Source organism: Erinaceus europaeus (genome assembly GCF_950295315.1).
Source record: "Erinaceus europaeus chromosome 6 unlocalized genomic scaffold, mEriEur2.1 SUPER_6_unloc_10, whole genome shotgun sequence".
Taxonomy (NCBI): Eukaryota; Metazoa; Chordata; class Mammalia; order Eulipotyphla; family Erinaceidae; genus Erinaceus; species Erinaceus europaeus.
The window spans coordinates 19,944-29,922 of record NW_026647115.1 but is presented as its reverse complement, the minus strand read 5'-3'; the positions used below and the strand labels follow the sequence as shown (position 1 = coordinate 29,922).

Genomic DNA, 9,979 nt, shown 5'->3' with positions numbered 1-9,979 from the left:
ACTTTTTATTGGTGGGGGAAATACTCACAATATGTTTGTGTGAATTTTGTGCATTTTAACTTCTTTTCTGCCCTTCTCTTGGATTTCAGTTCAGTCGACAAAATGGAGCAACGGTACAGTGAGCTTCATAGGTAGGTCCTTAGTTCAGGTATTTCAAATCTTTTTTATAAGACATTATTTTATTAATGAGAAAGATAGGAGGAGAGAGAGTAAGAACCAGACATCCCTCTGGTACATGTGCTTCCAAGAATTGAACTAGGATCTCATGCTTGAGACCTTTTTCCTTTGTGTTACCTCCCAGGCCATGGTATTTCAAGTCTTCAAGTTCTCAGAATGCAGAGTCCTAGCAATCAATGCTTCTCCCTCTTGTCCCCCTTCTCTCCACTCTGTGATGGGAGCTAACATCACCCTGGACCATGCATTCACCTGCCCTGACTTAAGGGCAGGTTTCTCTGAGGGGTGGTTCTCAAAGCAAATGCACCTGCCAGCTCTACAACCCAGGGAGGTTCTGGCCTGGACTCCAGGCAGGAAAGCTGTGAAGACACGATCTGGAGCCCTACTCTCAGAGACCTGACAATATATGTTTTCTAGGATTTGGTCTCATTTTCCAGAAATACATTTGTATATCTCTTCATTAGATCTTGCTGAGTATGTTGATATCTTGAAAAAGGCGTGCAAAATACTGAAGTGACTAGTCAAAACGTAAGTTGACTTGCACATAATCTAACAGATATTATTCTGTTTTGGGTCACTGTGGACTTGATTAGGAACATTCAGAATGAGATTTTGGACTTCCAGAACACCCTCCGAAAGCAGGTGGAAGACATCATTGTAAGTGTTTCTAAGACTAGAACTTACACTCCAAGCTTCTGCCTTGGACAGAAAGAGGTCTAGAGATAAGGGAAGAATCCAGAATGTACCAGATAGAAAAGTGTATCTTTCTACAGACACACAGGTCTGTGTATACACAGAAAAGGAAGCTGGGACTATATGCAACAGTCCTTAGTGGTCACATGACTTAAACTTGGAAAGAACATTGCATCTGAAAAGTTAACTTTTTTTCAGATTGCCCTAATATCCATCCTTGATGTCTCTTGCACCAAATAATTTTCACAAGACAGCTTTTCTATTACCTTGGATTGTTTTCCCAATTAACTCTTGCATGTACAACGTGGTTTGCATTGTTTCCTGTAGATAATTTATCCCTGGCCAAGATTTTTTTTTTACTTTTTATTCATGGGGGGATTAATGGTTTACAGTAAACAGTATTGTTGGCACATATGTATATTTTCTCAGTTTTCTGCAAAACACTTCACTCCCAGCCCAGCTCCTCCTCCCCCATCATGCACCAGGACTGGAACAACCATTCGCCCTAGTCCTTTACTTTGGTGCAGTACACCAAACCCAATTCAAGGATGGCTCTTCAAGTGAAGAGAAAATACTGACCTCATTTTCTTTCCCTTTCTTTCCCTTTCCTTTCTTTTCCTTTTTTCCTTTCCTTTTGTTTCCTCTCTCTCTCTCTCTCTCACCCTCCCACCCTCCCTCCCTCCAGGGTTATTGCTGGGGCTCATTGCTGTACTACAGATCCACTGCTTTTATGGATATTTTTTTGATTTTTCCTTTTTTTTTGATAGGACAAAGAGAAATTGAGAGGGGAGGGGAAGATAGAGGAGAGAGAAAGAGACACTGCAGACCTGCTTCACCACTTGTGAAGTGACCCCCATGCAGATCAGGAACAGGGGCTCGAACCGAACCAGGAACCTTATGTAGGTCCTTGCAGTCTGTACTATGTACGCTTAACCTTGTGCACCATAACCCACCTATCCCCACTCAAGAGAGATAGACACCTGCAGACCTGCTTCCCCTCTAAGGAAGCCTCCCCACTACAGGTAGGGAGTGAGGGTTCAGCCTTGGGTTCTTGACTTGGTAAGGTATGTGCCTAACCAGCTGCACCACCTCCTAGCCCGCTTTCTTTTTATTATTTCTTTTATTTTTTTTTGCATAATTTGAACAGCTGCATCATGTCAGGGTTGGCCTTCACTCTGCAGCATTGATGACATTTTCCTGCTTCTTCATACACCAGGCAATGCTTCTCCTCGAGGGGGGTGGGGGGAGCTGCTTTTTTTTCAAAGCATTTGAGTAGATAGTTGATATATTTGACATTTTAAATTATGAATTACTCACTCAACTGGGAGTTACCTGTGTGTATATCCTGAGACTAGAGAGCAAGCAAGAAGAAATCCACATATCCTTGTCAACACACTTCTGAACATGCACTGAAAACCCAAGGATTCACTCAAATCTACAGTGTCGACTCAACCATAGTCACCCCCAAGGGTCAAGTAGCTTTGATCCTGGACACAGGACTCTCTCTCTGGGGAAACAGAGCTGCTGGGAAATGTGTTCTTCCACTGCACACTGCAAAGGCTTGTTGTGACCCTGCCTTCCTTCTCTTCCAGGATGCGAATTCCAGGCTGGAAGAAACCAGAAAGCCACCTGCAGGTGAGTGTCAGGGCAATCTGAGATGAGACTGACTGGAGTGAGACATTAACTGTAAAGATTCAGAGTAAATGGTTTCCAGCTTTGCTTCAATACCTTCTGACAGGGAAAAGTGCAGGCAACAGGCCTCCATGCATTCAGTAGACAGTGACCAACTCACTGCTCTGTAACAGGCTCTAGGGACAGTCCTTGCTTCTCTACTTCTTTCTCTGTGGCAGATTGGGCTGCTCTGTAGAGCTCTTCCTCATGAGGAATTCATGGCATTCCAGGCACAGGAATGAATAAGAGCATCTTCCTGTTTATTTTGTCAACTCGTTTCTTGGGCACAAGTGAGGGCAAGATCTCCTGTCAGATTCAGGCACACAGAGACACAGAAACACAGTGACACAGAGACATCTCCTTCTTTGCACAGAAGGTCCAGGAGAAGGCCCGTGTGTCATATTCTACATGAGGTGAGTCTCTTCATGGTCAGCATGGACCTAGACTGAGGTTTCTCTCCATCTAGGTGGCAAACATCTGCAGGAGCATGAAGTGGGCCAAATGCCGGTCACTGAGGAGCTTCCACAGGAAGCACAGGAGTCCTCCAGCCTCGCATGGCATGTGAAGACCAGCAGGGGAGAGGGGACCCCCTGGGTGCCTGTGTATGCCTTGATCCAGGTCAGATCTTCCTTCCTGAAACAAGTTCATGACACTGAAAACCAATCCCATGGGAGGGAGGGCAGCATTGGCAGGGACCTACAAGCCCCCAGAAACCATGCGCGTCTCCACTGACTCTGGTAGAGGTGGAGCAACTCAGAGTTGCAGGAATGGACTGGACTCTATTCTGAGCTTGTATTGGAGAAGCCTTGGGATTCCTGTTACAGTAAAACTCTCAATTCCACCCCCAAAGCAATCTCATTTCCCAAGTTGTCTTCAGGCCCAGATCAGCATGACACTAGACTGAAAGTCTATGTGTTATCAGGTGTCTTTAAAATGGTCCTTCTATCCAGTCCCTCCCCTTTCCCCAATATAATGCTAAAACTCTTCCACCAATCTTTGTGCCTTAAAGAAAAGTGCTAGTTGGTATTTATTTGGATCAGAATAGAATGGGTTAAGATATTTTTATTATGATAATTCTAATCCAGAAGTACTGACTTACACTTTCAAGGTTGTATTCATACCCCATCAACCCTGAGGTATTGATAAAACAAATCTTGCCTAAACACTGAAGACAGAACATTGAAAAAAAATTAATATTTATTTATTTTCTTTTGTTGTCCTTGTTTTATTGTTGTAGTTATTATATATGTTGTTGTTGTTGAATAGTACAGAGAGAAATGGAAGGAGGACAGGAAGACAGAGAGGGGGAGAGAAAGATAGACACCTGCAGACCTGCTTCACCAACTGTGAAGCAACTCCCCTGCAGGTTGGGAGCTGGGGGCTCAAACTGGTTCTTGTGTTTTGCAACATGTGTGTTTAACCCACTGTGCTACCGCCCAACTCCCGAAGACAGATCAATTTAATAAGCTAGCCTGTTTATTCATCCCACTCAGCCCCCACAGATAGAGCATCTCTCTTGTTTGGTCACTGAGGGATCATGAGCTCTTCCTCCAAATAATGTCCAGCACAGAAGGACCAAGCCTGACAGGGTGACACAGGACTCTGGTTCTCTGTTGCTGCCTGTGGTCAGCCTCAGAGGACTTTCTGGGTGTAGAGTGAGAGTAAGGAGATGTGGCATTCTTCCTCAAGGCGTTCTCTCTGCTGAGACTCCATATTGAATTTATCTGGATTCCAGTTACAAATATTAAATTCAATAAAGCATAAGGTCACATACCTCAACTCCTCATTAAACATTTCCCTGCTGATATGCAGGAATCGTCTCCTCGACTTAAAACTGGTTTTGCTCTCCCATCTCTCCCTCTACCATGGTTTCAGTGAGGAAGTGGACCCTCGGCCCCTTGGTTCTCCAAGCCCTTCATCCTCTCACTGCCTCTGCTCTGCTCCCTGGGGCTCCTCCTTTGTCCATTCCTAAACCCACTGCTTTGTTCACACGTCTCTGCACTGGGGGTGACTCTACCTGGACCCTGGACAGCTCTGTTGACAGAGACAAGAACAAGAGTATGTCAGTGGCTGTGGAGCAGAGGAGTGAGGACACTATCTTCCATAACATGGAGAGCACTAGGCAGTGCTCCATGTTCATTCATCGGCAACGGGCTCTGACACGGCCACCTGTATTGACCCAGACTGCCCCGGAGCCTAACACTGAGTTTCTGATGGGCTGTGGGGACAGGGCCGCCCACAATGCACCACAATGCACTGCTCTGGCCCTTAACAGGCCCCATTATCCCATTAATAATGTCATATATTAGTATATAGTCATTTGTTGTATTTTTCTGTTTATTGATATAATAAAATTCACCCTATAATTCTGTACTTATATGACCTCTATTTTTTGTTCAAGGCACACATAAGTCCCTTGCCGAAGCCTCACCTGGGCAGTTCTGGAATCAGCCGAGGTCATGTGTGACTCTGCTTAAATTTTATGAACTTCAGGGTAAATTTGGTTGTGTTCTCAGTCTGTCTTGTACATGCGTGTTAGCAAGCATCTCTTTCCTTACGATGTCAGAATTTTTGGAAGCCTGTTCCATACATACCAAATTTCACATTTCTGAATGATAGGCTCATGTCTTTTAGAGCTTACTAATGCCTGGGATGATTATTATTATTTTTATTGTTGTAGTTTCTGTTGTTGATATCATCGTTGTCATTGGATAGGACAGAGAGAAATGGAGAGAGGCTGCAGGGGGGATCACTTCACAGGTGGTGAAGCAGGTCTGCAGGTGTCTATCTTTCTCTATCCCTCTGTCTTCCCCTCCTCTCTCCATTTCTCTCTGTCCTATCTAACAATGATGACATCAATAACAACAACAACAATAACTACAACAATAAAAAGCAAGGGCAAAAAGGGAAAATAAACCCACATGTGCATACATTATAAAGGACTAAAACCTTTTCAGTGAGTGGAAAGAAGGACTCTTCAATAGCTGAGGCTGGGTAGTCAATTGCAGAAAACTGAAACTTCACCTCCCCTTAATAACATATGCCAAATTAACTCAAAATGGGTCAAAGATCTGGTTATTGTAACTGAGAATAAAAAATATAAAGAAAACATTGGTGGAAAACATCCACAGTTTAACATCAGGCTCTATTTGGAGACTCATTGCTATGAGTAAGCAAAACTAAAACAAGGTTAAATTACTGGGACTACAACAAATTTAACAGCTTCTACAAACTTAACAGCTTCTTCTAAAATAAACACACACACACACACACACACACAAAGGTAACACAGAATTTGGCAGAAGATACCTGGATGTCACATAACTGACAAGAGACGGATAACAAATGATAATAAATAAATCATTGACTCAACAATAACAACAACAGACTCATTATTAAATCACTAATAAAAATAGAAAAAAACAATCAATGTTCCTCCCTCAACAAGTGTACAGAGAACATGTTTTCTTTAGTATTTGTGTTAAGCTAGCAAGACTAAACTCTTTCCTAAATATACTACAGAATGGATGTGGAGCTTCAGAAAGTTACTAAGAAGGCACCTAGCAGATAGTGTGCTTCTTTGATTTTACAGATTTTTTATCTTGTTTTTTTTTAATTAGTGATTTAATAATGATTAACAAGATTGTGGGATAAGAGAAGTACAATCACATACAATTCCAGTGACCAGAGTTCCCTATACCCTCCCCTCCACTGGAAGGTTCCCTAATCTTTATCCCTCTGCGAGAATGGACCAAAGATTTCTTTTTTTTGCCTCCAGGATTACAGCTGGGGCTTGGTGCTGTCCACTGCTCTTGGAGGTCATTATTTTCCATTATTTGTCCTTGTTGTTATTGCTGTTGCTACTATTGCCATTCCTATTGTTGTTGGATAGGACAGAGAGAAATCCAGAGAGGATGGGATGACAGAGGTGGGGAGAGAAAGACAGATACCTGCTTCACCACTTATGAAGTGCCCACCCTGCAGTTGGGGAACTGGAAGCTCAAATTGGGATCCTTACTCCAATCCTGGAGCTTTGTGCCATGTGTGCTTAACCTGCTGCCCTAACACCCAGCCTCTGGACCAAAGATTTTATGGGGTGCAGAAAGTAGAGTTGTGACTTCTGTAATTGCTTCTCCACTGGACATGGGCATTGACAGGTGGGTCCATACCCCCAACCTGTTTCTGTCTTTCCCTAGTGAGGCAGCAGGGCTCTGTGGAGGTAAGAGCCATATCTTTTCTTCAGTCTCCTATGATTTCACATGAAAAATGTTGATTTTTTTAAACCTCTGGGGTCATTGCTGGGGCTCAGTGCCTGCACTATAATCCACTGCTCCTGGAGGCTATTTTCCATTTGTTGCTTATCATTGTTGTTATTAACACTGTTGTCATTGTTGTTGGATAGGACAGAGAGAATTTGAAAGAGGACAGGAAGACAGAGACAGGGAAAGAGAGAGAGACACCTACAATCCTGCTTTACCTCTTGTGAAGTGATCCCCCTGCAGGTGGGGAGCAAGGGTCTCCTATTGGGACTCTTAGGCCAGTCTTTGAGATTTGCACCCTGTGTGCTTAAACCACTGCACTACTGCCAGGCCCTCATTTTTTTTCTTTTATAATATACTTGTTAAGTTTTTTTACAAGATGCTTTCAAATTCTTTTTTTAATTTTATTTATTTATTTTCCCTTTTGCTGCTCTTGTTGTTTCAAATTCTTCATAAGAGCTGACTCTATCTTTTCAAATAGTCTCTGAGTTAAGAATTTTCATCCTCCTAAGGGAGGCTGGACAACATACTCTATGTTCCACCTGAGGAAGTTGGATACTGAAGTTGGGGCAGCTTGGAACATTCCTACTCATGACCATAGAATGTGAACTCAGGGATGCAGAGGTCACATAGGCTCCTAAGCTGAATATGGGCATTGAATCAGATCAAATTTATGGGGCTTACAGTCAACAATATTTATACACCTTTCCCATATTTGGGAGCTACTCTCTTCCCTGATTGAGCTTTCTGGTCCTTTTTCCAGCCATGATATCATCTTCAGGATCTTCCCCCATAATCTACCTCTTGAATTACTACTGACTTTTATAATCAATCTGAAATTTAATTTTAGATCTACTAGCGGGTGACATTTCTTTTTAGAAAACTTAGTTGAAGAGTTAGATGAGAATACAGAAATGACTATTTATATTTATTAAAATTAAGCACTAAGAATGATCATGGGAATGTCGGGCTCAAAGACATCTCATTAACTCATTAACTCATCATATCTCTGCACATATTTGCAGGGATTTTTACATGAACTGTCTGTCACAAGGAGATAGTTAAATCCCTGATTTGTGCAGAATGTAGGGAAGAGATCTGGCAGGAAGGAGATAACACACCCCATACTTTTAAAGAGATTACCAAAAATTAACAAAAACCATGCACTTGAATTAAGTGAGGAAGAGAAGAAGCAACAATCTACATGAGAGACAAATAGTTAAAAGCCCTGAAAGATCTACTGTTTAACGTTATGTTTTAAAGCACTGACATGATGGGGAGAAAGAAATCATTTAGGTTTTTCAATCAATTTGTATTTTTTTCAGGTAAATAAAGTGTTTTTATTTCTATGGAGGTGCTAAAATCAGTGAGAAAACAATATAAAATTGAAACCAATAATCAATGCTATAGTCTATATAATTCTTAGTGAGATGCTTTTTTAGCTGAATTATCTAATTCATTCTTATTCTTTGTGTTCATCTGGAAGTGTTATTACTATTTATTAGTATTCTGGCCATTTCTCATAGATGTACCAGTTTTGTCCTTCTGACCAGGTAGTTATGATCTCACAGAAAACATGTTTACTTATGGCAGCTGCAGTTGATCTCGACCAAGGGAGAAAAGCTTCAACTAAGTATGAACAGGTGATGTGCAACTTAAAAGGAAATGCATGAATTTGATGTTTTACTCAGTGTTTTTGCCTTTTCTGGTGCAGTTCTTTTTATTCTCCTTAGAGAATCATTTCCTCCATTTCATAAACATACAAATGTTTTTAACAGTGTTTCCATTTTATAAATAAATACATTAAAATAATAATAATAAAGAAATTACAATCCATTTGTTTTTAAAAAAACACTGAAAAAATGATTCTAACATGTTAAGAAAATAATTCTTGGATGGGGTCATTTGCTTTTTTGGTGCTAAGTTTGCTGAGCTCTTTATATATTTTGGTGATTAGTTTCTTGTCTGATGTCTGGCATGTGAAGATCTTCTCCCATTCTGTGAGGGGTCTCTCTGTTTGTTTAATAGTTTCTTTGGATGTGCAGAAGCTTTTCAATTTGATGTAGTCCCATTGCTTTGTTTCTGCTTTAGTCTTCCTTGCAATTGGGTTTGATTCATCAAAGATGTCCTTGAGGTGTAGGTGGGAAAGTGTTTTACCAATGTTTTCCTCTAAGTATTTGATTGTTTCTGGTCTGACATCTAGGTCTTTGATCCATTTGGAGTTGATTTTTGTTTCTGGACAACCCTTCAGCTTCATTACTCGGGTGAGACCTTTTCTTTTATAGTACACTCTAATTTCACCTCAGGTAGTTCACTTTCTAACAAAGTCCCATAACCTAGATATACACCAGTTTCTGTGAGAGAGAGCTTATGTGCACACATATCCATAAACTACTGCAAAATATATACCTGAAAGCAGAAGTACACTAGAGTTTGCAGTGAGTACCTCCCTAACACTTCCTCTCCACTATTCCAAGCTTGGGATCCATGATTGCTCAACAAATTGTTTGGCTTCGTATGTTAACTCTCTTTTCAATCACCAGGTTCCAGATGCCACCAGGATGCTGGCCAGGCTTCCCTGGATTGAAGACCCCACCAATGTGTCCTGGAGCTCAGCTTCCCCATAGACACACCTTACTATGGAAAGAGAGAGGCAGACTGGGAGTATGGACCGACCAGTCAACGCCCATGTTCAGCGGGTAAGCAATTACAGAAGCCAGACCTTCTACCTTCTGCAACCCTCAATGACCCTGGGTCCATGCTCCCAGAGGGCTAGAGAATGGGAAAGCTATCATGGATGGGGGTGGGTTATGGAGATTGGGTGGTGGGAATTGTGTGGAGTTGTACCCCTCCTACCTTATGTTTTTGTTCATTAATCCTTTGTTAAATAAAAAAAAAGAAAATAATTCACCAAGTACAAATGGGATTCAACCCTGAGAAACAGGAATGGAACAATATCTGAAAGCCAATCAATAAAATCTATCATACCAGAAAGACAGAGAGAGAGAAGAGAAGGAAAAGAAAAAAATCACACTGTCATATCAACTAATGGTGAAAAATAATTTGACATGATCCATTAGCCATTTATAATAAAGACACTCAAGAAATTGAGAAAAGAAGGACATTTACTCAACCTAGTAACACCATTACGACAAACCCACTGCTAACATCATTCTCAATGG

General features: G+C 41.4%; 1 long non-coding RNA gene across 1 annotated transcript; it reads left to right on the top strand.

Annotated features, from left to right (window-relative positions):
* Nucleotides 1-764: 764 nt before the first annotated feature.
* On the top strand, nucleotides 765-3,045 carry LOC132536116 (uncharacterized). Its single transcript, XR_009547789.1, has 3 exons — nucleotides 765-831; nucleotides 2,460-2,502; nucleotides 3,005-3,045. It is a non-coding gene; the product is annotated as an uncharacterized LOC132536116 (long non-coding RNA).
* Nucleotides 3,046-9,979: the final 6,934 nt, after the last annotated feature.